The 27,805-nt window shown below is 42.7% G+C and overlaps 2 protein-coding genes across 9 annotated transcripts in view; one reads left to right on the forward strand and one right to left on the reverse strand.

Moving 5' to 3' along the window:
- The window catches only part of mal (maroon-like), a 216,676-nt gene that overhangs the window by 174,776 nt on the left and 14,095 nt on the right, over positions 1 to 27,805 (forward strand). The gene's annotated exons all lie outside the window — the stretch shown is intronic.
- Positions 1 to 27,805, reverse strand: part of mub (poly(rC)-binding protein mub) — a 93,426-nt gene that overhangs the window by 56,422 nt on the left and 9,199 nt on the right. For 6 of the 8 annotated variants that reach the window (XM_065481340.1, XM_065481341.1, XM_065481333.1 and 3 more), the window contains one exon: positions 17,972 to 18,033. The exons of 1 other annotated variant lie outside the window; for it this stretch is intronic. The gene's annotated coding sequence lies outside the window, so the exon portion shown is untranslated. Of the gene's footprint in view, positions 1 to 7,029; positions 7,192 to 17,971; positions 18,034 to 27,805 lie in introns of those variants that run through there. One more of the 8 variants, XM_065481334.1, reaches the window with a different exon arrangement.

Consider the following 27,805-nt stretch of genomic DNA (forward strand, 5'->3'; position numbering starts at 1 on the left):
AATGTTCCAAATTTACAGATTTTGCCTATTTAGATGGAGAGCTTATAATTCATTTATATATCTCATTAATTATTTTAATTATATGATTCTTTATTAAATGATATACTCCTATCATGAGCAAAAACCATCAATCGTATAAATTTTACAGCCACTTTGGCAGCCATCGCAGGAAGGGTCCAGACAGTTGTCCGGTTGCGGAAGCGTGTTTCACTGCAAACTGCCGCAAAATCGACGCACTCAACCTGGAAACCTATTGGCGTTTACGAGGCAAGAGCCCATCAACTAACTCGCTCTCCATCTTATCTCACTCGAGCAAAATTGATACTCGAATCCAGCAGCGAGAAAGCGGTGCCGCAAAACGCCGCTTCAAAGCGAACGCTCCATCCATCCATCCTTGGCGAACGAGTCGAGTAATACGGCTCGCGTACACGCTGGGTCTCGACGTCAGCAGCAGCAACCCGAGAGAGAGAGAGAAACGATTATCGTGCAGGCAGCAGTTTCGGCGTGCGCCTGCGAGAGGCGGCGGGTATGCAACCGGCCGGGCGGGCGTACGGCGCGGGCTGCATAGCGGCAGCCGGCATCTGGGCGATTCAATTTGCCTGGCTTGGCTCTCTCAGCTGCGAGCCGAGCGAGCGAGCGAGCGAGCTCAATGCAAAGATGTTGGCTGGCTGGCTGGCTGCTGTAATTACGTCGCTGCTGCTACTGCTGCTGTCGGCATTATTATTAATCGCGCGTTTGCCAGGCAGCAACGGCGCTACTCTTGTTATTGCGATTGTTATTGCCCCCGATCAATTAGTAAATCACGCCGGCAGCTGCTTGGTGCGCCGTGGTGCGCCTTCGCGCGCCACCGAGAAAACTCGCGCTGAATTATTTACGCGAGCGCGTTAAGTGAAACGATCCTGAAAACGCCGCGCGCGCGAATCGAGGAGCAGCTGTTTGCTCCGACTGAAAAGATAATGAGATTTGCAAGCATGAAATTTTCGGCCTGTTTAAACTTTCATACGTGTTTTCCCGCGCTAAAAATGCAATTACCACGGACTACGCACACAACCCGCTGGCCTCCGCCCGTCGGATTAGAATTTAATCCAATTCCTAGAGCTGCTCAACGGCCGGTTGAATTTAAAATTGCGCATATTCGGAGCGAGTAAAAGTCGCGGAGCAGAAATCGACGCCAACGACACAGTTGACGGCCCATTCTTTCGTTCTTTCGGGAGTGCGGTTGCAGAGCCACTTGTTGGAGGCCTGCTGGCTGGGCCGTCGGAGGCGGCTGGCTGGCTGGCTGGCGGGCGAGGAGGGGTGGCTCCGTGACGTCACGACCCCTCGGTCGCCATGGCAACCCTGAGAGGTGGTTCGCACATTTGCACACTCGACTCAACCGGCGGCGGGCACACTCGCTCGGCCGCTCGCTCGCTCGCGTGCCGCTCTAAAGCAGCTCGCTTTCAAACCAAATCGCCTTTGCTGAATACTTCTCCCCCGACGACGACGAACAAGTCGACGGGTTTTGTTTTTTCATCCCGATTACTTTAAAAGCCGAACAGTTCATTCTTATAGATCGAAACAAACAAATTTTATTACGACAGGGAAATGTACCAACACACACGCGCGGCAGAGCAGATTTTACCGGCATTAATTCTAGCCGCGCTTTTTAAGTACGGTCTCTGCGGCTCTATCTCGCAGGACCGAAATCCGCACCCAGAACGCTCGGCACGCCAAATTTACGACTCTTCCAACTTTACTACCAGTCACGTCGCGCGAATAACACTCACTTTTACTCACGGCCGCCGAGCGAAACAGATCCCGGCCGAAAGTTTGCGATTAAATTATGCTCCACTCCGCGTCTCACTTTCTCGGCCAAACTCGATTTGCCAGCCATTCGTTGTAATTCGCACCTGTTTTCCCGGCAATCTGGCCGCCAAAGTTTATCGGCCACAAAACGCAATTACTGCCGGGGCCCATGCACGGCCCATTCCCGGAGGCGGCCCGCAAATTGCTCTCGGTCGGGAGGTGTAGGGCGGGCGGGCGGGTGGCGGCGGCGGCGGGGGTGGCGTTTTCACGGGCGGCTGCTCAGCCCCGGGTGGAATGAGCAGCCTTTTCACGCGCCAGGTGAGGCGGGCCAAATTGATACTGCCGTGCCCGCTCCCCGCGTCCTATCTCGCCATCTCGGCGCGCCAAATGGACCACTTGAGGAATCCGACCGCAAAACACGACCGCATCACAATTTCTGCATCACTTGCACCGCAACCCGGTTATGCTGCCTACTGCTGCACGCGCGGCTGTCGTAAAAAAGCGCCGGGTGAAAATTGAAATCGGCCTCGGGGGAAGAGCAATAATGGTGTGTGAGCGAAATGTACTCGAGCCCACAAGATGTGGGGAGCTCGGGAGAAATCTTGCCGTGCTGCTTCAAAAACTAATGGGATTTTTGCGTAAATTGAACAATTAACGCCAAAGAGCGGAAAATTATTATTGTTTTAAATGCTCCCATTTTTAATCTGTTCCGGGAGCTTACGGTAAAAAAGGAATAAAAATTTCTAATTGAATCGGTTTTTTATAATTGCCGTGCTGAAAAATTAATCGGAGAGCTTAATTTAATCTGCAAATTATTTTGCCGTCGACAAAATTCACGCATGTACACACAATCATTTGCGCGCAGCATGAGGCTTTTTGCACATGGCTGGAAAATAATCACACCAGAGCAGTGGAAAAATTGCCATCGCCCCCAAATGGGCCCGGGCAGAAAAATTGCGGCGGCGAGGCGGCGACGGTGGCAAAAACATTTTGCGAGCGATAAATTATCCGCCGCATGCTCCAGCAGCAAATGTATCACCTTTAAACGAGATAAAAAGAGTCGGCAGGCCGCAAAAAGACGAGGAGGACACCGGTTTCGGGCCAACTTTTACAAACGCATCTGTTGCTCCCCTTGATGGTGGAAGGGGGTCCAAATTGCAAAAAACGCTGCGGTCATGAAAAATGCACGCACGATAATGATCAGCGCGTGGCGAAACGGATCGATTTTCGGCCTGTTCCCGGTCGTTGTCCGCAGAGGAAGCGGTAATTCCCCTGCGGTCCCGACTTAACTCGATTTACATTGCTAATCGCGTTCATTGAAATAGTTTGAAATTAGGCCCGCATAAATTAGCTCGGAAAAGTGCTTTTCGGTCCCAGGGAAGAAGGAACGGACCGAAATGCTCTTAAGTGGCTAAACAGCCGTCTTTTCTTAGTGTAAATGCCGCAACTTGGGAATCGTACAAAACTTTTCTTCTCGAAAACAACAAATATTTGTGCTTGATTGCCTTTGTGTTGTGTTAAATCACAAAACACTCGCAGGTATAAAATTCCTGACCCTCTTGTTTCTCCACAAGAAGAAACAAGAGCTAGGAGAGTTGCTCAAGTTGGTATTAAGCGACTCAATAAGTCTGTTTCAGAGGCGATATTCTCCCTGTGAACGGCCACGAGGTCGATTGTGGCGTCAATAGTAATAATAAACGAGCGGCCAGAGCGGTGGTGCGAAGGAAAATAAAAATAAAAGCGACGCGAATCGAAGAAATATCATTTTCGGAGGGCTGCTTGCACACACATGGAGCGTCGTAAAAAGGTCGGTTTTATGAAGAGATAAGCCCGGATTTGCCCGCCCACATAAATTTCCGGCGTGACTCTTTTTTTCCCTCGCTTTCTCGCCGGCCGTGATTCTGCGGCCGCGGATCCGAGGCAAAAGCTGGAAATGAGTTGTAAAAGACCGCGAGCTGCGAGGAAGCGCGAGTTGTTCGCTCTGGATATTGATTGCGAACGCCGAGAGTGAGGCTTTATGGCGGCAGCTCACTCATCACACGCATGCATACACACACCTGACTCGCCGGTGTGGTGTCGCAGGACAGGTGCGCTCTTTGCCCTTTCCCTGGCTTTTTTCCTCCCACCGATTCATTCCGATGCGTGGAGAACGGAAGGCGTTTTTAATTATTTCCCGCTCGTAATAATGGCGGATTAAAACTTTTTCGCCGCTCTCCCTTTTATACGTTTTTTATGGACCACGGATTTACGACTGTGCGCGTTCCCGAGCTGCTCAAATGGCGTAATTTGGCAACACTCGTTTTATTCGTGCTCAGATGATTCTAGCTATGATTTAAATACACAGAAAATCGGAATCATTGATTGGATTTTCGGCACCATCATAAAAAGCTAATTTGCGTTTTACATTAAATAAATTTGAAAGGTTTTTACCTCTTCAAGTGACATATTCAAATTTCGTCTGCAGTTAAGGAGAGAAAGAGATAAAATCTATAAATGGGCATTGTCTAGTTAGTATCACAGTCGAAGCAACTAAAATTTTATAGCCAGCGACGAAAGTAGATGTCCGAAGGTGGATTATATTTTACTGAGGCGATAAAAAGTGGCGTTTTCACCTACAAAGGGTGCCATTTTCCGCCTATCCGTGGAAATCAACTTTTTGCCGAGGCGTGCACACACACATTAAAACAACGCAATGCGGTCGTTTCGTGTGCGGCCCGCTCTTTCGCCAGCAATTAGCAAAAATACGAACATGTTTTAAAACTCTGCGCGGCCAGCCGACGTTTTATTTGCGAAATAAAATTTTTCCAGCCACCGCCGCGCGAGTATAATAAATAATAATTTTACGAACTGCTCCCCAAGGAGGCCGGAGAGAGAGAGAGAGGCGGGAGTGAATTAATTCAGCAGTCAGACAAAGATAAATTCATTTTTTTTCCACCCCTCGACGACATGCAGGTGCCGCCTTATTCGGATTTCAGGATGTGGGCTTCGGAGGAATTTTGCATACACCGACCAGCAGCAGCAGCAGCAGCAGCATAGGCAGCGGCGGCAGCACGTAATGATCGATCTCGATTAATAATTCAGGCTGCAAGTTTTCCGGCCGTTCGCCGCGTGTGCATTTCAGTCGGCGCCGAGGGAGCAGCCGTCATGCGCCGAGTTTTGTAATCAAATTAGGCTCAGGTATGTGTCAAATAGGCTGGCAGGCTCCCCTGGAAGTTAGTTGCGCGCCCGCTATCACACGGCATTCGGCGTCAAACGCGCCCGTCCGACTTTTATCGCGCGTGACGCCAAATTTATTTGCTCGACTTGCTTTCCAAAGGAGCCAGAGACCTGCCTGCGTAAGGCACCAAAACGGGGATAATGTGCGGCCGAGAGGGAGAGAGCGAAGAAACCAAGAAAGTTGCTGCTGTCTTATCAACTTGGTGCTTGCCAACGGGGGTTGCGAAAACAAAGCACTTTTGCATAATTGCGCGATTTTTGGCCTGCCAAGAGATACGTTTGATCTAAAATAACAAGATGACACTAGACACATGCCTTTCATGGTAGCATTTTTAATATATGTTATCATTTGGATGCTTCTGGCAAACGCAAATATTGTAGTGCAGAACAAATGGGGACATAAAATGTACAGCTGTAAAGTGAAAAGCGTGCCATGACATCTCAACAAAAATAATGGAAATGTTGCCACTAAACAATTTACTTTGCTATTTTTTCTGTAACTGTACATACACCAAAAGGAATTATTTAACTTCTCTGGAGAATAGTTGAAAGATGCCAATGAAGGTATCAGGTATTTAGGTTGAGATAAAATGCAAGTTTCTCTGTGTATATCCTTTAAGCTGTTAATTTTTCGTACATCTAAACAGAAATGAAATTCTAGCATATTAATCAAGGCTGCAATCAAAACTAGTTGAGCAGGACATTTCTGTAGAAATATGGAAAAATAAACCGCTCGACATACACCGAGCAGGAAACTAAATTTTACATTATCTGGACAAGTTTATCGCTCTGTTACGCTATAAAAGAATGCTCTACCTGATGAAATCTGTGGGTAGCTAGATTTCCCAACGGGTGTAAGTCGAATAACCCTGGATTGAAGAATTCACGGCATGAAATGATCGCGTGACATTCGTGCAAAGGGATTCAAAGCCCTTTCATTCGATTTGCGCAAAATTACAGGATCAAGCTGCCATTAGGGGCGAGCCTTGCTGAATAGAGCAACAAATGATGTCAATTATCCTGTAATCACTGTTAGAAACCGGCCGTGAATAAAATTAACACAATCCTCTGGCTCAATCAATTAGCGATCGATTGGCGTGTAAATGATCGTTTAACCCTTCGCCCCGATTTCAAGAGCGAGCGTCTGGCGTGCGAGTGTGTGTGTGTGTGAGAGTGTTAACCGGGCAGGCGACAAATTGCATTTAGCGATGGCAATCTGCGTAATGAACGCGTGCTCCCCGCTCGTGCGTTCCGTTCCGCAGAGAAAAGGCTTCGCGTTCGACACGAGCCGCCAAATATTTGTGTGGCAATAAAATAATATTTGCAGACACCCAGCCGCAATAATACCATTCCGGCGCTGATTTCTGCCACGATCATCGCCGACCGAGTGCGAGCAAACACTTGGCCCGGTGAAATAATAAAATCAGCCCCACGGCCAAATCAGACGGCGTGTTTTCTTTTGTACGCCTCAGATCGCGGAGAGGACGCGTTTTCCCTTTTTAACAATTTTCTTCAGCCTCCAAGAATGTCCTCACGCCGAGAGTTACGTTTGCAATCGGATTTGCATCGGGACCGGAAGCAGCACTTTTTCTATCTCTCGTCAGGCATGCAGGACCAAAGCAAAGAAGCTGCTCGCAATAAAGGAATTCTTTTTTGTTGCCAAGTAGGCGAGACGCTCCAATAGCAAGAGAGGGAAAAATATGCACTCGAAGCAGAATAAAACGGGCGGCGCTTTGAGGACAATTTTCGGTTTGGGTGAATTACTGCCTAACTTTCAAGTTCAAAGAACCGAATCTAATTTAAAGACGTTACCGAGGAAAATACAATTCAAAGTTCAAACACGAAATTTATTTTTCGCAAATCGCATGCAAGTTGGGGGGACCGAACCGGAGCACGTGGACCAACAAACGCCCCGGTAAAGAGGTCTGGGAGCCGCGGGGGCCGTCGGTCGGGCCCGTCCGGAAGACGGGTCGGGGGAGGGGTGGCTCGAGTCGAAGGGTGGTCGAAGGGTGTGCGTGGCGAATTTACCTGATGCGAGAGGGTGATGAAGAAACGCGAACTAAAGCAGAGAGCGAGGCGGCGTGTTCATCCAGGCATCAGACTAGACTGACTTGAACGCCGCTCGACAGCACGAGGCCGCCGCGGCCCCCGGCGGTGGAGGGGCGGCGAGCCTCGCCAGCCGGCCGGCCGGCCGGCGCAGGGGGCGCCGCCGCCGCCCCCGACCCTCACTCGCAGCCCGGCACCGAGAGAGCAAGACGCCGCCGCGTGCTCCGCGCGCCGACGCTCTCCACCACTTTCGCACACCAACCAGCCCGTGCTTTTATTGTTTTTTGCCTCGCTTAACGACGCACTACAGAAGTTTCAAACTATTTTTTACTGATATGAGCCCCATCAACTCATTTGGGAGAAAAATTGTTAGCTAAAACACTGGCTGTTTAAACAAAAATTGTTTTTATCCTCAAAATGTGAATATTAGTAACAACTGTCTCAAAAAAGGGTTTTCTCATTCTAATTTCAAAATTGATTAATATTATCATTTTAGAGAGATGAGATGAAACTGGTCTCATAAATTAATTTAACTCTTTTATGAAGTCAAAAATAATTGTAAGAATTAAACTTAAAAAAGTTCAAAATTAATCCAAAAATTTTATCGGTGTTGCAATTAAAAAGTTAAGAGCATATAATTTTAAACTAACGAGGAAACCCCCCAAACGAACGGAATTAAAAGTATTTTTTCACACCTGTAGACTTTCAAGAAATTAGAATCTTTCTAGCTCCATAGGTGAACCAGGTGAGCAATGGAGGCACACCTTAGTTAGTATGTGGTCTCTTAGAGACTTCCTAGTTAATATTTGTAAAATGGGCAATTTTTTACATTAATTTTTAAATTTGGCATGCAGACTCTCCTTGACGAATTGATCGATAGTTATCTGATATTTGTAATAGACTTTAAGGCATTTTTATGTTGACTCAATGAAAAGCTGTTTAGTGGCTAACGGATTTAAATATTTCAAATTAAAAAAAATCGTAATGTTTTAACAGTCAACAAACGTTTTACATTTGACAAAATTAAAAAAAATGAGAACATTTTAAAATATTTATTTTTATTTATTAATTACTGCGTCTAATACATATGCAATTTTAGGATGAAAATAAAACGAAAAATTGTAACATTTTTTTTCACATTTTCGATTATGTCAATATTTTAGTGTAATTAAATTATTTATTTTTATGACGGTTTATTGACCCAAAGTGACCCAATGTAACAATTCAGTAGTTTTTTCAGAAAGTGAAATATGACCTACTAATCGATTTGACTTGACAAGAAGAGTCCATTTACAAAAAAATTATCGTGATTGAACGAAAGTTGTAATTTTAAGTCAATCTTTTTACATTTCAAAATAAAGGTTCAGTCTGTAACTCGAAAGCAATATGCTAGATAGAAAAATGTTTGCTGGGTGGTTCATGGTTATATCACAAAAGTGCACACGTTTGATGCAAAAAAAAAATGTTAGGGGCGGTCGGTGCGCAGGGTCTTCCCTTGTAAGGATAAAGTTCAACCATATGACATATTAATTTCCAAAATTAGATAGAGATTAAAGATAAATAAATGGAACTGTAGGAACATGTACTTTAAAAATTAAATTTAATATCAACGATCTCCCTAATCTTTGACAAACCAAAAGGATATCTTGTCAGTCTGCAGACGGCACTGCCCAAATCTTTTTCCTATTATTTTAATGAGAGTGTTGTGTTCGCATTGTACTGACAGTGAGATTTCGTTGGTTTTTAGTACAAATTCGATTTCCTTTGCTTTGAAAATTTCAAACTTTTGTTATCACTCTCCCGAATCTGGAAACGAATTATTTTACCCAACCATACATATTCAAAAAGCCGCCTGCAAATATATTCCGCTTCAGACCAGTGCTCTAATTTGCGTCCCGTATGGTTGGAAGCGAGAGTCCAGAATGTGAAAAATCTCGCTTGCTGTTTTTTCCGCGAGCTTGACGCGCTTTTCCGCAAAATCGCGTCCGCAGCGAGGAATTCGCTGAATCACACGTCGCTGCCCCGCGTTTTCGGAGCGCCGGCCGCAGCTAATTCCCGAGCAGAAATTCCACCGTTGCGGTTGTGTTTGTGCGTGTTGTCGCTTGCCGCGCGTCTGAACTGAAAGCAGGGCGGAATAAGAGGGCGGAAAGGACGGCACCAGCGTGTACACTAATTGTGTGTCTAAAGGAGCGCCGCTGGTAATTATTTACATCCATTGCGGCGCGCGCGCGCCCAGCTCGAGGGCCGACAATGGCCCATTGTGGGTCAAATTGGCCGGAGAGAAAAGACAATCTGGGACGCTGGTTAACTACCACCGCACGCCGACTTTAATTTGCTGCTGCTGTGCAACAATGGTGCGTTCGAGCGAGCCGAGCCTCACCCCCGGACCCTCGACGCACGTCCGGCAAACACTCTGACACCAGGTTCCGTTCGCCGAGCGCACCACACATCAGCCACCAGAAGGGTGGAAGCTAAAAGTCGCAGCGTTTTAACTGCGTAGTTAGCAGAACTTTCACCGGTAATTGGGCAATGATAAATATACGTTTTAATTAAACTAATTGCTCTAATTTTTGCGTTATTTTAACTAGGGAATTTTTCTTATTATCTTTTTTCTGGTTAAAATAGTTGTTCTCAGAGATTTTTTTATTTTTGTGACCACTAAACACTCTTAAATTTTTGGTGTCATTTTTTCTGGACTGAGTGTTGAATTTTTCGAACCGATACAAGAGTAAAAAAATGGATGGAGGGTTAAAATGTTTCCCAGAGCGAAAATATTATTAGTTTGTGAGAAAAGTAACATTTTAAAATAATCCCTAGCCTTTATTGGTCCACACTTAAAATAATTAATTCGTTTTTTGGAGCAGAATTAATCAATTAAGAGGTTTTAGATAGAAAGTCGATTTTTAATACGCAATATTTAAAATCAGAATTTCGTAATTTGTTAAGGTATATTAAACCTTGCTGTTTATAGAGCTTAGAGCATTAATTCCAACTGCAAAATCACTAGCCATTGAAAATGATTGATTCTAGGAGCACAAAGCAAAATGTTAATTAGTTACGAAACTTGGTGAGTATAAACAACACCTCACAGGGAAATATCAGAAATCTGGAACTGATGTTGACGAGCAATTGAATTATCTGGTTTCCATGCAGTTTCATTACCGGCCCCGAACAAACCAATTTGCCGAGAGCAACAAGCGGAGGCTGACTCTCCCGAGCGTATCGGGCGCGAATCGTGCTTTTTGCGCGTAATCAAACCTCTCGCCGATTAGGGGGGTGACCCTCGAAAGTTGGATTAGCGTCGTTTCGTCAGTTTGTTTTCATCCAGGATTAGCGGATTTCGCCAATGGAGTTCATTTGCACTCCACTCGCATGCTGCTGGAAATCTACGAACGCGGTGCTCCGTTCAATAGGCCCTCGAGAAAGTTTGGTTTCTGATAAAAAAAATTCATGACGCAAAAGCCGGTTGCAGAATATTTAACTTCTGGGCCGCACGCGTGTTTTAACAGCTTTTTGGCAAATTCACTAACTGTCGGCTGAATTATGACGGGTGGCCCCCCGAAGTGAAAAGTTGCTGCGCGCCTCGTAAATACGGCGCGGGCAATGAAGGCCTGTTTGTTTAGGGAGTCGTCAGTGCTAAACGAGCTCGCAACAAATGTAAAGCCCCTCAAGTAAGTGACAAAGGCGCGCAGAATGCGAGTGAATTATGAGGTACGCGCGGCGCAGAATTGCGCCTGGGCAATAATTAGCCGCAATATACACACATTCGGCCCTGCTCCTCTCTCTCGCGCTCTCTCGTGCCGTACTCTCCGTGTGTCTCGCCCTCGCAGAGCAGCGAGTAAATAAACAGGGCTGCACGTCGGGCGAAATTAGTTTTGGCCGCATCTCACTCGCTCTCGCGCGTGCTAGCAAATGTTGCTAATTAGTGATCGCGGGCGGCTCCGACGTGATTAAAGCTAGATCAAAGATGGACGGGATGAGAATGCAAGGCTGTCAGCCTACTTCCTCGATTTTATCGATTGACAACGACAACGCGTGTTGACTATGATGTGCAATTCTGAAATTTGCATTCCAAATGCCAACTGGCCTCGTTCTGTGCATTTCGCTCCACGCAAATTGTCACAAATTAGATTTATTGTTTGAAAGTCGCAACTCGGTGTGAGCGCAGTTAGCGGAGCGTAATATTCAGGCTTGGTTTGAAGTGGAATAAATGCATACGTCTGAGAACAAATCGCGGAATCCATGAATATTTGCTACGAATAACGTCAGTTGTTTTGCTACCTTGTTTTGCCTAAACAAAACCGTCGGTAAATTTACACAGATTAAAAGGCTTACGGTCAGTAATCAATATTGTCAATTTTTGTTTGCAAATAGGAAAAAATGAATTTTAAGGGAAGTTTTGACATCGATAGGAGCAGTTATTTGCGAGATTGGAGGGCGATTGGACGCGATTTTTCAGCGTTGAATTTTTTAGATGGCTGTCATATTTGCTCAAAGTGCTTGTTAATAGATGGTGAAATTCCAAATTTGAAGCTCGGGAATGGGGGTGTTCCCTATTTTTTCGGTATCTCAAAAATACCCAAAAAACGAATTCTGTAAATGAATGCTAAACTGCAACTCTTGACTGCGTTGAGTTATCACCTTGAAATTTTCACTGCCCAACCTAGTTTTTGATCCTGAACAACTTTTGCATTTACAAAAAATCCCAGGTCGAAGGTCAAGGTCACCTTTTGCGACCTTTTTTTGAAAATTCAAAATTAAGGGATGATAGCACCCTACGATTTTTTTGGGGTTCAGGGCTGAAATGTAGCCCATGAAATTCTGCACAAGCACACCAAGTTTCATAGGTGCAATCGCGATAGTTTTGCTGCAATTCGAATTTCAAGTGTGAAAAACTGCTCGAGGCCGCTTGACCGCGCGTGCACTTTGAGCGGCGATTTCGCCTCGCGTTCGTAAAGTTGATGTTTTTCGCATTTCACTTGCTTAGAAACACCAGGAGGGCCTAGGGTAGACCAAGGAAGTTTCAAATCGACCTTCAGGGTCTGTCCCTGACGTGACCCTGAGATAAAAAAATTCGAAAATTTCCAATTTCATCGAACTTGGTGTCTTTTTATAGGTTTTCACCGATGTACAGCTCAATTATACAACCAAAACTGCCGAATGACAATCCTGAAACAGGTTTTTGAAATAATTGTGGTAGCAATTAATCCAGACGTGATGTGAGAAATCGTCAAAATTTTGAAATCTTAATTTTTAAAACGATTCTTCTGTTTTGTACACACGAAGTTCATATTGAGTGTTAAAATTTAACGATCGTTTTTTTACAAAGTTGAAAAATTTATTTGGACCAATAAAAAATAAATCACATGTTTAAAAATCTTTACTTAAAAAGGAAGGAAACAAAAAAAATAAATTTTAAAAGTAGCTTTTTTGCTATATCATTTAATAACATTTTTTCATAGCAATTAGCATAAGACCCTTATTATAAACACCATCAACACATATCAACAACATACATGTGTGCAAAATAGAAAAGAGAAAATATCTTGTCATAAATTTAAGATTTCAAAATTTTGACCATTTCTCACATCACGTCTGGATTAATTGCTACCACAATTATTTCAAAAACCTGTTTAAGGATTGTCATTCGGCAGTTTTGGTTGTATAATTGAGCTGTACATCGGTGAAAACCTATAAAAAGACACCAAGTTCGATGAAATTGGAAATTTTCGAATTTTTTTATCTCAGGGTCACGTCAGGGACAGACCCTGAAGGTCGATTTGAAACTTCCTTGGTCTACCCTAGGCCCTCCTGGTGTTTCTAAGCAAGTGAAATGCGAAAAACATCAACTTTACGAACGCGAGGCGAAATCGCCGCTCAAAGTGCACGCGCGGTCAAGCGGCCTCGAGCAGTTTTTCACACTTGAAATTCGAATTGCAGCAAAACTATCGCGATTGCACCTATGAAACTTGGTGTGCTTGTGCAGAATTTCATGGGCTACATTTCAGCCCTGAACCCCAAAAAAATCGTAGGGTGCTATCATCCCTTAATTTTGAATTTTCAAAAAAAGGTCGCAAAAGGTGACCTTGACCTTCGACCTGGGATTTTTTGTAAATGCAAAAGTTGTTCAGGATCAAAAACTAGGTTGGGCAGTGAAAATTTCAAGGTGATAACTCAACGCAGTCAAGAGTTGCAGTTTAGCATTCATTTACAGAATTCGTTTTTTGGGTATTTTTGAGATACCGAAAAAATAGGGAACACCCCCATTCCCGAGCTTCAAATTTGGAATTTCACCATCTATTAACAAGCACTTTGAGCAAATATGACAGCCATCTAAAAAATTCAACGCTGAAAAATCGCGTCCAATCGCCCTCCAATCTCGCAAATAACTGCTCATAGAGGAAAATTTTATTTTCCTAGGTTACCAACTCCATAATTTTGGTTGTCATAATTTTTTCTAAAACGATTCATCTAGTCATTTTAATCTTTTTAACAAGGTTAATTGAATTTGGTGGCCCTGAATTTAAGTCTTCACTGTAAGGAAGAATGTAGTACGATTTTAAAATTTTAAATTAAGTATCAAACAAAAGTATTTCTTTGTAAAAATAATTTATTGGCAAATTAAATGCTTAAACTACATAGATAAAAATTAAGACTGACAATTTGCAATTGTACCCAGGAGGAGATTTCATGGAATTAATTCCTGGCTGGTAGGTGATTGAATGATGTTAGAGTAAAGGAAATAAAGAATTCAAATGGAATTGGAAATTTTCTAATCGACTATATGCACAGTCAGCAATGAAAAGAACAAAAAATAAAGCAAACCAGAGATAAAAAATTATATGTACTTTATTTCTTTGCTCAAATATTGAGTTTATTCAACCATGACAGTAAAATCAAATAACAATCTTATCTTTCATGCTCTTTCTCTGTTTTTATTTAACATTATGATTCAATTTGCTTAATTAATCTCTCAACTGGTTAAAAGGTTACATTTAAACTAATTTAACTTTAATGATCAAAATTTTTGTGAAATGCAAATTAGGTTTGGACAAATTCAGGGAGTTTAAACTTCTATACATTTTGTACAAATGATTGATTTGCATACAAACGACCATTCAACTTTTGCAGTTTGCAAATTATTTTTTAAATTACTAGCTGTAAGAATTATTTCGTACACATTCTTACACGTCAAGTAATAAATTGATGAAATGCTATTACATCTGGGAGTCTACGCGCCGAAAAGATATTTCACAAGAGAATAAATTATGTTGGCATCGGTGTCAAGAGCGCCATAATGAGCGACGACAAGTGCGAGCGTAAACAAAAATCAGCACCTGTCTCATTTTTGGCGGAGGAGCCGCCTGGCGGAGCGTCTGAGATTGTGCACCGAGCAAGCGAGAGAGCAAGCGAGAGAGCTTGCTGACGAGTTACTGCTACTCTCTCGGCGGCTGGCGTAATCAAGTTAAATGTAGCATTTTATCGAGTTATCGATTGCGAGCGCTGCAAACAGAATTATAATTGGCAATTGCATTAGTCATGCCATACCTGGAGTGCTGTTTGGCAAATGTATTTACCAGCCGTGCATGAAAGGGTTGCCTACCTTGAACGTCATTAGCGCCGGGGCGGAAGCACCCCCGTCAAATAGGCGCGCAAATTAGGTTTGCCTCCCCCCAACGCTCCCGCGAGCTGCCGGATATTGGCAGCCCCGAGCCTTCCCAGCCAAGTATGCGCCTCTCTTATTTTTCTCTCGCTTGCGAAATTCCGTGCGGCGCGGGGAATTCGCAGAAAGCGTGATTGCCACTTCCTACCCCCTCGTCTTGTAAGCGGGGGCCGAAATATGCTCGACTTGCTTCCGCAGGATATTGGCCGAAGCGTGCAAAAAATGTGGCTGTAAATACAATCGATTTGAGCAAATTTGCATGCAGATTAGGTAATTTCTTCCAACGAAAAAAATATTAAAAACGCATTTCCAGCAATAAAATAGGATCAAGTCTATTTCCGCATATAAAAATTTAATTTTTGCCAGAGGAAAAATTCCTCGGAAAAACCTATAGGAAATTTCCATTTTAAATTACGGCCGTCGAAAAGATTTGATTTATTTTTATATTGAAATATATAATAATAAAAATGTGCTCTCCAAATTTTGCTCTGGCAAAAATTATAAATAATTATCTAAAGCCAGCAAGCTAGGTTATTCGCGAAAGTTTTGAAAATTTTTAATGAACCTCTTCTGAGAGGTAAAATTTACAATTTTGAACTTTTAAACAACAATTTAACAACCACGCATGTTAACAGCTTGCAAGTTTTATCCGGGTGGAATGGGCAAGGCCAAGGGGAGGGAGCCGCCCGACACGCACTTTTAATTACGCATCTCAATTACGGTTGCAGATTAAATCGCCTGCAGAAGAGGTTTCGGGCGAAGGAGCCGGAGCCGCGCCGAGAGTGCGACGGCGTAATGAAGTTGGCCCGGCGAAATGACAAACAACGCTAGCCGAGCAATTTAAACGGGCCGAATGCAATTAAAATTACACCTCACGCCGTCCGTGCGGTCTGAATTAGAAATTAGCCGGCGAGATTGCCAGTCTGGCTGACAATTACGCGCGAGCAGCCCAAACCGTGCACATATACATACGCGGCCGCGTCCGACGACAATAATGCGGAGTAATTGCTTTGCATCTGTAATAAAATTGCCGCAAGATAATCCACTCGCGTCCATCAATCATGGGGGTGCGTGGGTAGGTTGGTTGATGGCGAACGAATGCCTGCCGAATACCTTTCAGCCCTGCGGAATATTATTTTTAAATTGCATCGGCATCAGAGACGAGCCAACCAGTGAGCGAGAGCACACGATGGGGGAGAAAAATTGAAGAAAATTGATGAAGCCAAACTGGGGCGGAAAAGCACTCGGCGCAGGCTGAGAGGCACGCTCGGCTTAAAACTTTTAAGTGCGTGCAAATAGCCTCGCAATTTGTCTTGATGAGTTTTATTTTGCTCCGAAGAGCCGGAAGAATGCACGAGACAAACCAAGCTTGCGACGCTTTTTTGCTGTTTCCGAGCAATCTTTTATTTTTTGCTGTCCAAAACTTCGTGAATGTGTTTAAAGTTATGAATTTGCTGAATGACATCCTCACCCATTCAAACTAACTAAAAAAGGAAATTCAAATCAGGTGTATCTGATTGCGTTCAAAAGGGGGAAAGGGGTATCGATGCAGATTATACCTAAACAATTATTTCTATATTAATTTTTAATCCATAAAAACGTAATTTTCTGCCTGTTAATTATAACAAATCTATGATTGTGATATAGATCATCCTTCACAAGATTGTTTAACTTATTCAGCACTTCTTCATTATTGGACCTTAAAAATTTCAAATTTTATCTACAAAATTATGTCCTAAAAATTGTAACTGCCAGTCATCGATAATATTGGAATTGAAACTTCAATTTTAAATCAACCTGGCTAGCTCAAATATGGCGGGAAATTTGAATTAGGTTTGAGGTCATTTGTAAAACTGATATCAACTGACTTTTATGACGCATCACCAACGATTCCATTTGGTCAGAATTTTTAACAGAAAAATAAGATAAAATAACTGAAAATGTTATTTCAAGCTCAATAATTGAAATTGTAATCAAGTCCGATGCGGCTGCGGACGAATCAATACAAGATGTACAAGGACCAGGTCATCTCATTCGCCAATACCCATCCGCCGCCGTTCCCAATCTCATTCAATTCCACAAGCTGGCGCTCCGGTTGCAAATTTCCAGCGGCAGTGCACATTACGTCATAAAACTTTCATAGTGAAATTCGGCCGGCTTCGGGAAAAAAAGTGTATAATCCTAATAAAGCGGAAGCGTCGGTCTGGGAGTCGTTTTTGCGTCGAATATCGTAGCACTGGCGATGAAAGAGAAACCGCATTTGATTCCCGTGTGCTGCTAATCGCGTGTGCCGCATTTGCATGGAGGCTGGCAAATAGAATTCTTTACGACTCCATCAAAACGCTGATACACCATCTGCTTTCTTTATATAAGTGCATCAAACGCGTCTGTTATCACCGAGTTAGAGTCGGCACTAAAGCCACCCAATTAAATCTGCAGCCGCGCCCCGAGGACAAAGCAGCCGGCGGGGAAACAAATGGATGCTGCTGGCTCGCACTTGCTGATTTAAATGAGAATTGTGGAATTTATGAGCCACTCGTCCGCAGATAAGCCGCGGCCATCTCTAAAGCGGGCTTCCACCAAATTTAAATAAAAAAGTGGATTTATCACTTGAAAGTTAAAACTTACAAATTAATTCAAAATGTTCCTTGTAAACAAAGTAAATCAATTTTGGCGACGTGCTCGTCCGCATAAGATTTTCATTCTGCTTTTATTACTACCAACATTGATCGAAATTACGACCTTTCAGAGAACCTCCGTAATTTCCACTTTAAATTGGCGCCAACATTAAATTTCCCTCAAGAGCTCCGTTACCGGTGATTAATTTAGCGAGTGCAAAGTTCATTTTGGCAAAAATAATCCGGGCCTTAATTCAAAAAGTTTTGCACCTCTTGTGGAACTTTGTGGAAACAGCTCGTAATCAAGTTATTACGCCTGCCGTAAAAATGCTGCGTGCGGGCACACGCAACACCTCATAAATCACCCATTCAGAAATAATTAAAGCGTAACGAGGCTCGTTTTTGCTTGTTGCTCGAGCGAACGGACCAAGATTGTCGCGCCGCACGAAAGCCCACCACCTGACAGATTAAAGGGGGTGGCTGCATCAGCTGGCGGTGGTGCCACCTGCGAGCCGCGGCCATAAATCACGACCTAACTAAGTGCACACTTACATTTGAACGCGAACTAGGGTCACGCGAACTTGTTGGAGCGGCCGCACACACTCACACAGGCATACACCACGGAAAAATCGTAAAAGCTCACCTGGCTAATTAAAAGAGATCGATCACAGCCGAGTCGGGTGTTTGTGCCTCGCTACTCTGCACCTGCAACAGCGAATTACATGACTGGTCACAACGAGATGCTCTTTTACGACGGAAATTTGCCGCTTTTTACGGCCTGTTTATTGCTCGTGCCAAAGGGGATTGCGGCGAATTGTAAATTGGACGAATTATAAATGTGTCATGCCAATGCTACTTGTTTACAAAGCCACTAAAACGAGGGTATAGATCCTGATTATTTCTGTTTTAATTTTGCTGCATTCATTATTAATTCATCATAGCTATGAATGTGTTTTCGAGCGTGCAACATCAATACCCTGAAAAAATCGCATCTTTTGATGAGAAATAGGAATTTATTAAACAGGTATAAAATTGCCATCATTGCAAAACGCTTCACTGCTCGTTTGAAATTAATTTCTATCTAAGACAATAGATTTTCGTCGGAGCAATCGGAGAAAAAAGCAGGATAGACGATTTTATTTGAGACGGACGAGGAGAATCAAAGAGTAAAATACCTATCACTTCCGCAAACAGCTTCTTAATTAAATATCGATTGAAAAAGCGGCGAATGCACTTTGGCGGGCGAAAAATCGTCGTTCGATGCGGAAGGACAAAGTGGTAATAAATGGGCGGCAGGCAGTCTGCGACTATTAGACGCAAGAAAGGCACCGGCAGGTCCATTAAAGTGGATTGCTCCGGAGTGGGGTCCCGAAGGGTCGTTGCCGCTCACTCACTCACTCGCTCGCTCGCTCGCTCACAGTCTCTTCACGGCCGAAAAAGATCGAGATTCAAGCAGGCACGCACGCATCGCACATTTTATCGGCCTCAGAGCAAATAATTATTGGTGCACGCAGATTTTGGCATTTCTCGACGGTCACCGCCTTCCAGATTTCCCGCCCCGATTGTGGAGGTTGGTGTGATTCCGAATGCAAATCTCGCGTAATTGAAATTCTGGCCGCCACCGGAACGGCCCGGCGGAATCTCGACTTATGGTTAAATGGAACTGTCAGCTGTCGCAAAAGGGTCCGATTGCAATGAAAAATGTAGCCGCCTAATTCCATGAATTAAAGCGGAGATAAAACGTAGGAAAAGTTCTCCCGAGATCGTTCCTGGCCATCGCAGGAAATTCTACTCTAAAATAACGGATGGAATCCTAGAAAGAGCAAGAAATGTCCGGTTCAAACAAGTTTGCCTTTTGTTACCAGTCAATTTTTACAACTTTCTTGAGCGAGAATTTCAAAACGAATTGAAAATCGACTAAATTTTAACATTATTTCAATTTTAAATAATGTTTACGGGTCTTTTACTGCGTGTGATTGAGAATGTAAGTAGTAAAAATAAAATATTTAAAATGAAAAAACACCTCTATTCATAATACGTGACATAAAAACCTGATATTGCATTACATCTTTAGGAAAAACATTTTGCAACGGCAAGAAATTGATACAAACCACAGCACGTTCTTTTTTAATTAATTCCGAGTTTTTGCAACCCTGTAGGTGTCGCAAAAAATTCATCTCATAGATATTGAATGGGAAGAACTGGGAACGAGAAAAATTGCTTGTAGTATCAATATCCTGAGTAGGTGTATGCGCGATCAATTCAGGTAAAAGCAAGCTTCGTGGAAAGCAAAACAAAATTGCTCACTGTCGACAAAATAATCCACTCGCATAGAGAAATGAAAAGACCGAGCAAACTTTGCTTCCTTTTGCCACGAATTCGAGCTGGCTCTCTTTCTTGTGAATAAAAACGAAAAAACATAAAACACGACGCTCGAAAAATAATCTGGCGGTACAAAAGCGAAAAAATTCTCTTCCAAGCCAAAAGCACAGACAAAGCGCGGTTAGTTTATTGAAAAAATGTAAAAAGCAGCGAATGCAAACTCGACGATTTCCATTTGATCGCGGCCAGTGGGCAGCCAGTGGACGACGGACGCACAGAAGAATGCATCTCTCTTTTTTTTTGTTTCCGGCCGAGTTGGTACGAGCGAGCGGCCGAGCAGGCGGGGTGGGTCGGGGCATGTTTTGTTTGACACCGACCTAATTAAAAAAGGGCCGATCACAAAAGGGACTCGACGCCGCATATTGACTGCCTCTGCAGCGAGGCGCAAAAACGGCCAACTGCACTTTCATGATCAAAGTGCGCAGCAGGCAAAAAGAGAAATACCTTCAAAGGTGAAACTAAAGTCACTTTGCCCCAGAAGAGTAAGTGCGCCGCACTAATGCTGCGCGGATTAGTTCTCAGCTCAACGTGCACAGCCGACTTCCGAGAAAACTGCCTTACGTGTGAAAGTTTTGTGTCGCGAATTGCGGTTTTCTTGCATTGTTATGGTTATCTCACGACTTGTGACGTAGCCTTATCCATGAAATTGCGTTATGAATCCATTTTTTATCCAGTTGTAAGCACTACTTACAAGGATTTATTGAAACTACGCTACAAGATGGTTTTTATATTGTGTTTTTATCGTCCGAGTTAGTTTAAAAATGAATTCTAACGCGATAAAAAATTAACTACTGCAACAGTGTACAGACCCATAAAACGTCTTATTGGTCTAAATAAACAACAAGCAAAGGTTTTGAAATTTCGATGAAATTAATTTCGGGGTTAAAATAAATAAATATATTTTTTGGTTAATTTTAACTCTGGGAAATAGAGAAGCAGCCAATCCCCCCCATTACGCTTCCACACTTGAAAGTTTTTGAAAAATTGCAGTTAGTAAATTTGGAAATTATTTCATTCACTTGCAAATAGATAGTGAAGCTGGTGGCCTCTTTTCAAAGCATAATTTTAGAAGATTTTCTACATTGTTGTTTAAGTTCCAATAAAATTTGTCCTGAAAAAGAATTAATAGATAGGAAAATAATTGCTCTAGTTAGAATTCATATCTTTTAGCATTTTAAATTTTAAACGATCATTAATAACTTACAAAAGTAATAATTGTGGCCTGCTTGTGTCCACTTATTGAATTCTTTCGAATTTTCTGCTTTCTAAATTTCTCGAAAGAATTAAGAGAAACGATTTTAACAAATTCGTCCTTCTTCTAGACCAACAACAAGTGTGCGGTTACTACGCCGTGGCGAGAGTAGCCAATGGCGTGCGTGGTGTTGGCTTCCAAATAATCGGACGCACCATTTGCGCCTCTCTGCGTGGCACCTATTGTCAGGTGGAGGGTGGTTTATCAGTGGCCGGCCACTCGGCCGAGCAGCGGCGGCGAGCGCGTGCGGAGCTACACAACAATTATTGCCGGCTAAATTTAGGCCGGCGGGCTAATTAGCAATGCGTCAAGAATCCGTCGGCCGATTTTGGAGCCTTCCATAATTAGAGTGAACAATTGCCGCTGCAGACACTCTTTCCGCGCCGGTGTCATCGCCAAATGTCACTTGCTATTTTTGGCTCTCTCGGCCCTTCTCGCTCTCTTCAAATTCAATTAGCGAACACGCACGCGGATTGCCTGATTTTTTCCATTCTAAATGCGATCTCATTACCCTCTCTTTTTGTACGGAAGCAGCGCAGCAGCAGGCTCGGATTTCGCGTTCTTTTTTTTCAGCAATTTCCCGGAGGCAGATATTAACTAACGACGTCAAAACATTTTGTTGGCTTTCAGCCGCTGGCGGCGTGAAGCATGCAATTATCGAACACAAAGCCGCCGAGTGATTAATGGTTCCAGGTGGTGAAAACTTCAGCCTCTCAATAAATTCATCCTACCGAGCGGTGCGGCTCCTCCTCGCACATTCGAGTGGCATTGCTTTTGCTACACCCCCGCGTATGCACACTCGTAATTAAGGCAGCCGAGAGGGAAAAACTTTTCGCCGATATATCGGCGGTTGATGAAGACGTCGGCAAGCAAATTGAGTCGTGTTTCATTACGGGGGGAGGGCAAAACTCGTGTCTCTTGTCGATGATTGATTCCCTGCCGCTTTCCCCACTCCGCCGACAGCTTTTATGTGCTTTTAATGGACTCGCGCCGCCTTCGTTTCAAGTAATAATTGATATAATTTTATTTTGTGAAGTGCCTCAAGATGAAGCTATTTTTAGGCTCTTGGAAATTTTGCTGCTGCAAGGAAAACTCACAAAAGTTCCCGGAAAACGCAAGTTACATGTTTTTTAATAGAAGAATAATATATAGCTTTTCGTTGAGCGAGCATATTAATGAGAATTCCTCTTTAAAACCCTGTAGTGAAATTACTTTGTTATTTGTATGTGTATTCTCTTTAATTTTGTATTTTTTAAGCAAATTGACAAAGAGGTATTCGCATATTCTGCGTTTAAAAAAATTAATTAGGAAAATATTAAAGGCCCCCTGAAATTCACGATTGAAACCATTTTTGGTAACAATGGATTAAATTAAAAAAACAATTTGGTTTTCTAATAATCAAGCCAAAACATTAAATAGTTAAAAATAGTGTCAATCGTTCAGTTCAGAGGGTCTAATAATAAATTGTAAGCTGAATAAAAATTGTATACAATAAATCTTTGATGTCCTGTTTATCCCAACTTAAAGTTTCTGGCACATCAAAGGAAACCAAGCATCTTGAATCACAGCGGCAAGATAATAAGAGTGATAGAATTGAAACTAACGTCGGCTTCGACTCAAGATAAACGCCACTGGCGGATTGTGCGCATTTTTTTTTTTTTTTTTTAAATAAAATAAGTATTCTGTTGGACTTTTCTGAAGAAACTACTAAATCACGTAGTAATGCATCTAGTTGTAAGGATTTAAAATTAAATAGAAAAAAGTTAACCATCTGATTGTATAGATTGTGTCAGACTTCTGGACTTTGTTTACGTAATCATCACATAAACAAAAGCAAACAGATCTTTGGAGACGCAAAGCACAAGAAACTCTTTCAATATTGAATAAAATCTTATATTCACTAAAAGGTGCAGTTATTGTTTAAATTATTTGCCAAAAATGTCTGTCGAAGGAATGTGGTACACTTGACGTCAAACAACAGCCCTTCGCACACACATCGTTTATCCGTTTGCTCTCTCTTGAGAGAGGGAGAGTCGGTGGGGAGTCACGTTGGCTGGGCGCGCGATGCCTTTTGGCAAAAAGCGTGCGGCGTGGCGATGGCGAGACTCTCTCGGTCCGTTGTCCCCGATCGCCTCGCCGGCCGAGGCCCCGACACAATAAAAGAGCGCGAGAAAGGAGTCTGGTCGGGTAAACGCGTGTCTCTCTCTCTCTTTCTGTATGTGTGTTTGTCTCTCTGCTCGCGGCCGGCGACCAAAATAAGCGGTGGATCAAGCTGGACTGGGCTCAAATCGCGCTCCTCGAGTGGATGGATTGTCTGTTTGTATGTCGCTTGCTTCGTGTGCAGAAAGGCGCACGGTGCTCGCTCGCGATTGCTTTATTTGCGTGTGCCCCATTCCCCCGACACATATTAGATGCTCGGATGGGGTAAAATAATCCCGTTCTTCTTCGTTCTGCACGACTTGATTTTTAAGCAAATAATTTTAACACCAATCTTGTGATTCAGTTAAATCAATTTATTAATTGATTATATACTAATAATATTCTGGAGTTACAAAATCTGATTTCATAAAATTATATTATTTAACATCCCATATATTGTGTAATTAATATTTTTAAAAACAGATTAGAATTCAAGTTCAATAAATATAAGGATGCATTTCAATAATTAAAAAAGATGCAGGTAAAAATCATCGCTCACGGGATATATTGAGTAAAGGTACAAGAAAAAAATATAAAAATTTACCGAAAATACAAAAATAAAAATGCTTTTTTCTAGTACACATAATTATTTAAAAAAAATTTTCTTCCTATCTAATTGATCCAAATGTGTCTAAGAACTTAATTCAACATTTTAAAAATTGACGATTTTAAATTAAAAATGCGTGCAAACTGAAAAAATGCGATTTCTTTATTGTTTCCAATGAATTAGAGTCTTCCCACCCGAGAAATAATATCATCTTGACGCGGCTAATTCATTGTCAAAAATATTAATTTCGCACGGACGCTTTCCTCGTGTTCTCGCCCCTTTTTCTCAAAGCGGTCGCTCCAACAGGCCGGATTAAAATTTCATCTCGCTCCGACGCGCACCATTTCTCAACTGCTATTCCCCCAATTAGACGCGGGGATACACTCGCGCTTGACGCGTTTCATAATGGACATTACATTCGCGTCAAATATGCATGATCCTATTATTTCCCCGCTATTTTGGGGCTTTGTCTCGCCCTTTGCCTTGGCTGAAACTTTGCACTGGCTCCGTCTGGCAACCGGGATTTAAAATTTTTAAAAATACACATCATAATTTAAACAGATGTCACCACAAATCTAATTTTGTTTGCAGGAAAAAAATCAAGTTGGTTTTATTACAGCAATCAGTTGAAGCCTGAACTAGAAAAAAATCTAGAAATTATCATAAACGGCTTTTCTTTAGCTGTGAAAATTTAACCATTATATGGGGGTAAAATTGAATCAATTTTTACTCGCATAGCATGATGTAAACTCGGAATTTCTAGGAAATTATATCAGTGTGCTTCGGAAGAGCGAGCGAAGCCTTGCTCTTGTTTCCCAGAATAAACTCTTTCTCCATTCTGAACAAAGATGTTACGCCTGAAAAAGAAAATAAAGTGCCGGGGAAGACACTTCACCGTCTATGGTGAAAGGCAGCCGTAAAAGAGAGAGGCGCGTGCCAAAAGTGGGTGAATATTAAAAATAATAATAATACGGACGCGGCTGTGTTAAGGATGCGGCGGGAGCGGGCTACGGGCGGCGAGTGATGCGTTTAAAAGGCAATAAAGGGTTGAGTGGGCCTGAAATATTGTGTTGGCAGGGAAAACAAACAGGCCGGCGTGCATTTATTTTAACTAGAGATGGCTCTGCTGATTAGCGGGCGGAAAATCAAACGGTCCTCTCTCGCGGCGACGCAGCCAGATTCGTGTTCGCGCGCGCAGCTGCTCCAGATCCAGAGAAGCTTAAAATTAGACAATCGAGCGGGCTGGATCCAAAATAAAAGAATATAAAAAGGAGCCAGAGACAGCGCACTCAAATTCCCCGGTCTCGCTGACACTTTTATTTTCTCGGCGTTTCGGTGGAAAAGAAACGGCTCATTGTTTCAAAGGCTTGACTGCCGCGAGTCGCCTCTAATTTTACTCCAGGTGATTAAAACTGCCGCCGTGCCGGGTGCATCACAGACGAAACACGATTAAAATCTCTATTGTTCTCTAATAAAATTATCTGGATGCTTGCAGCCTAAAAATATAAATTAAAAGACGCAACTTCAATTTAGCGTTTGGCACGAACTATTTCACGAAATTGCAAAACAACAAATAAACCAAATCCAGCGATAAAAGCGGTTTACCAATGTAGATAATCCACGGACGCAAGCAGAAGCTCATTAAGTGTCAGACAATAACTGTGACGAGGCAGTTCGGTTGCGTTTGCCCGATCATTTTGGCGCAATACACGTCGGCGTCGGCACAAACGCACCTGCGCCACGAACCGGCAGCGTGCAAACAAATCGCGCGGACACAAATAGGGGCAGATTGAATCATTAGAGAGCGCGTTGAAGCTCGTTCCGATCAACACCACTAGTCCTTTTCAGATCTCATTATTAGCTAAGGCCTGCAGGATTTAAAACAGGGGGAGCTGCTGAATATATCCTTGTTTGTAAAACACGCGCCAAAATACATAAAAAATGCTCAAAGGACTAAGAACTGTTTGACTTTTTGTGAGTGGTAAATACAATTATTTTATCTTTCATAATTATAACCACAGATAAGCTTTTCGGTTAAATAACAGTATGCAGAATAATTAAACTTATCGCACGTGGTGACGGAAAAAATTTGGAGTAACACACACCGTACCTTAACTGACCATGACGTCATCTGATGGAGGCTTTCAGCTTTACGCTGTTGTAAAATAAAACGCGTGAGCCGCGAATAAATGCTAATTTTAAAGAGAGTATTGCTGGAACAAAGTGCAGCGTGGCAAAAACACGGAGAAAATAATGTTTTCCGTGGCCAGGCTAGATGACAATGCGATTCGGCAGCCATTTTTGTGCTGAAATTGGCCTCGCAGGTGCCGCGAGTTTAAATTTGCGCGCGTTATTGCAGCGAGCGAGGTGTAACGCGCACTGCTAAATATTAAAAAGGTCGTTAATCCGGCCGTTGGGCTGAATTATTCAGCTCGCAGGTGACAATCCCGCCCCTCATCACCTCTCCATCCATTATTTAGCGCTGTGGTTGAGCCGCTCGCCTGCACTTTTTTCGCGGTCTCGCACGTTGAGCGCAGCAATAACGTTTATGGCGCCAAAACCACCGCTCGCCGTGAAAAAAAAAATAAAATATCCGGGCTGCCACCCCAATCGAGGCGGCTGGTTAATGAAAACGCGGCTTTCCGACCTATTGATCGGCTGTCGATGGCGAAAAGAGTGAAAAGTCGGCTTGTGCAGACATGCCGAGCATTCATTTAACGGATGCAATGCACTAAGGGATCATTTTTTATTATTCTTCCACACTACACGTTGAATTATTCATGAACGTCAGAGGTATGATTGATTTATTGACGAGCATAAATAATTATTACTCGAAAGTATAGAGAGCAACAAATGAAAAATTTGAATATGCCGGCAGACAATATTATGAAAAATGTATTTCTGCATTTTAATTTAAGTCAATTTAGTGTTTGCAAAGGGTTGACAAAAAAAAATGAAGTGAAATAATAAACACACGTTCTTGTAAAGGAATACGGAATTTTCAGCAAGCAATAATTTACTTGCAAATCTAATTCAGTTTCCAGATTTTATTTTTGTAACAACCAGGATTTTCCTCCTCTTGTTTTTGATCGTTCTCTTGTCAATTTCAACCAATTTCTTAAGCAAGAAGTTGCATGAATTTGAGTAAAATGTATAATATATGCACGTTGCAATTCTCGGCTATATTTTAACCGGTTTTTCATCATTCAGCATGCATTAAATTTTTTATGAAACAGGAAAATACAAAGTACTAAAAAAAGCTCTAGATTAATTTTCATTATATCTGACACTTTCAGCATAAAAGTTATTTATACTACACCTTTTGGTCGAAATTTAAACTGCAGAAAATTGGGAAAAATATATATTAATGGCGCACTGCATTTGATCAAATATTGCGGGCTTTGCATTAGCAAGTCTGCTTCTTTCTTGAAAAAATAAATTGTCTTGTATAATTAACTAAATACCTCAGCTTTCAAAATTTAATTTATGATTAGAGCAGTACAAATATTTCGTGGACCCTTTTCCTTTTGCCATAACAAATCTGTGCTCAACTTGCAAATGCAGCAGCTCTCCCTCGGTACGGTGTACCTCATTGCGAAGTCAGAAGCTAAATAAAAGTCGTGTTCGCACTGATTAAACTTTCTGCCCGCGTTCCGGTGCAGCCAAATTTCGCAACTCTTGTTGGTCTAGTCGTAAAATTTCCATTTGCATCCATTTTCCGGACGGAAGGATCGTGTCCGCTGGCCGCGGCGGCGAGAGAGGAGAGCGCGACCATAATAAATTATTTGGTGCCGTGTACACATTTTTATGGTCGGAATTTACGAGCGTTTTTCGGCAAATAAAGAGGGTTTAGCGGCCAGGGTAATGAGTTGCAAGATGAGAGACAAGCCCTCCTCCACCAGCGCATTATGACTCAGGGTAATTTGCTTTCGCTGCTAAATAAGAGCGCGCAAGAATGCGCGGTTCGTTCCGCTCCCAAATCTCATCTCGAGCGACAAATGAACTAATAACGCTGCACGCCGGTGGTGAATTGAACTCAGTCAGGCCGAAAGTTGGGGCTGCAGAAAGAATTTAAGAAATTGCCTTGGGCGCAGGAC

Source organism: Cloeon dipterum, chromosome 2 (assembly GCF_949628265.1).
Source record: "Cloeon dipterum chromosome 2, ieCloDipt1.1, whole genome shotgun sequence".
Taxonomy (NCBI): Eukaryota; Metazoa; Arthropoda; class Insecta; order Ephemeroptera; family Baetidae; genus Cloeon; species Cloeon dipterum.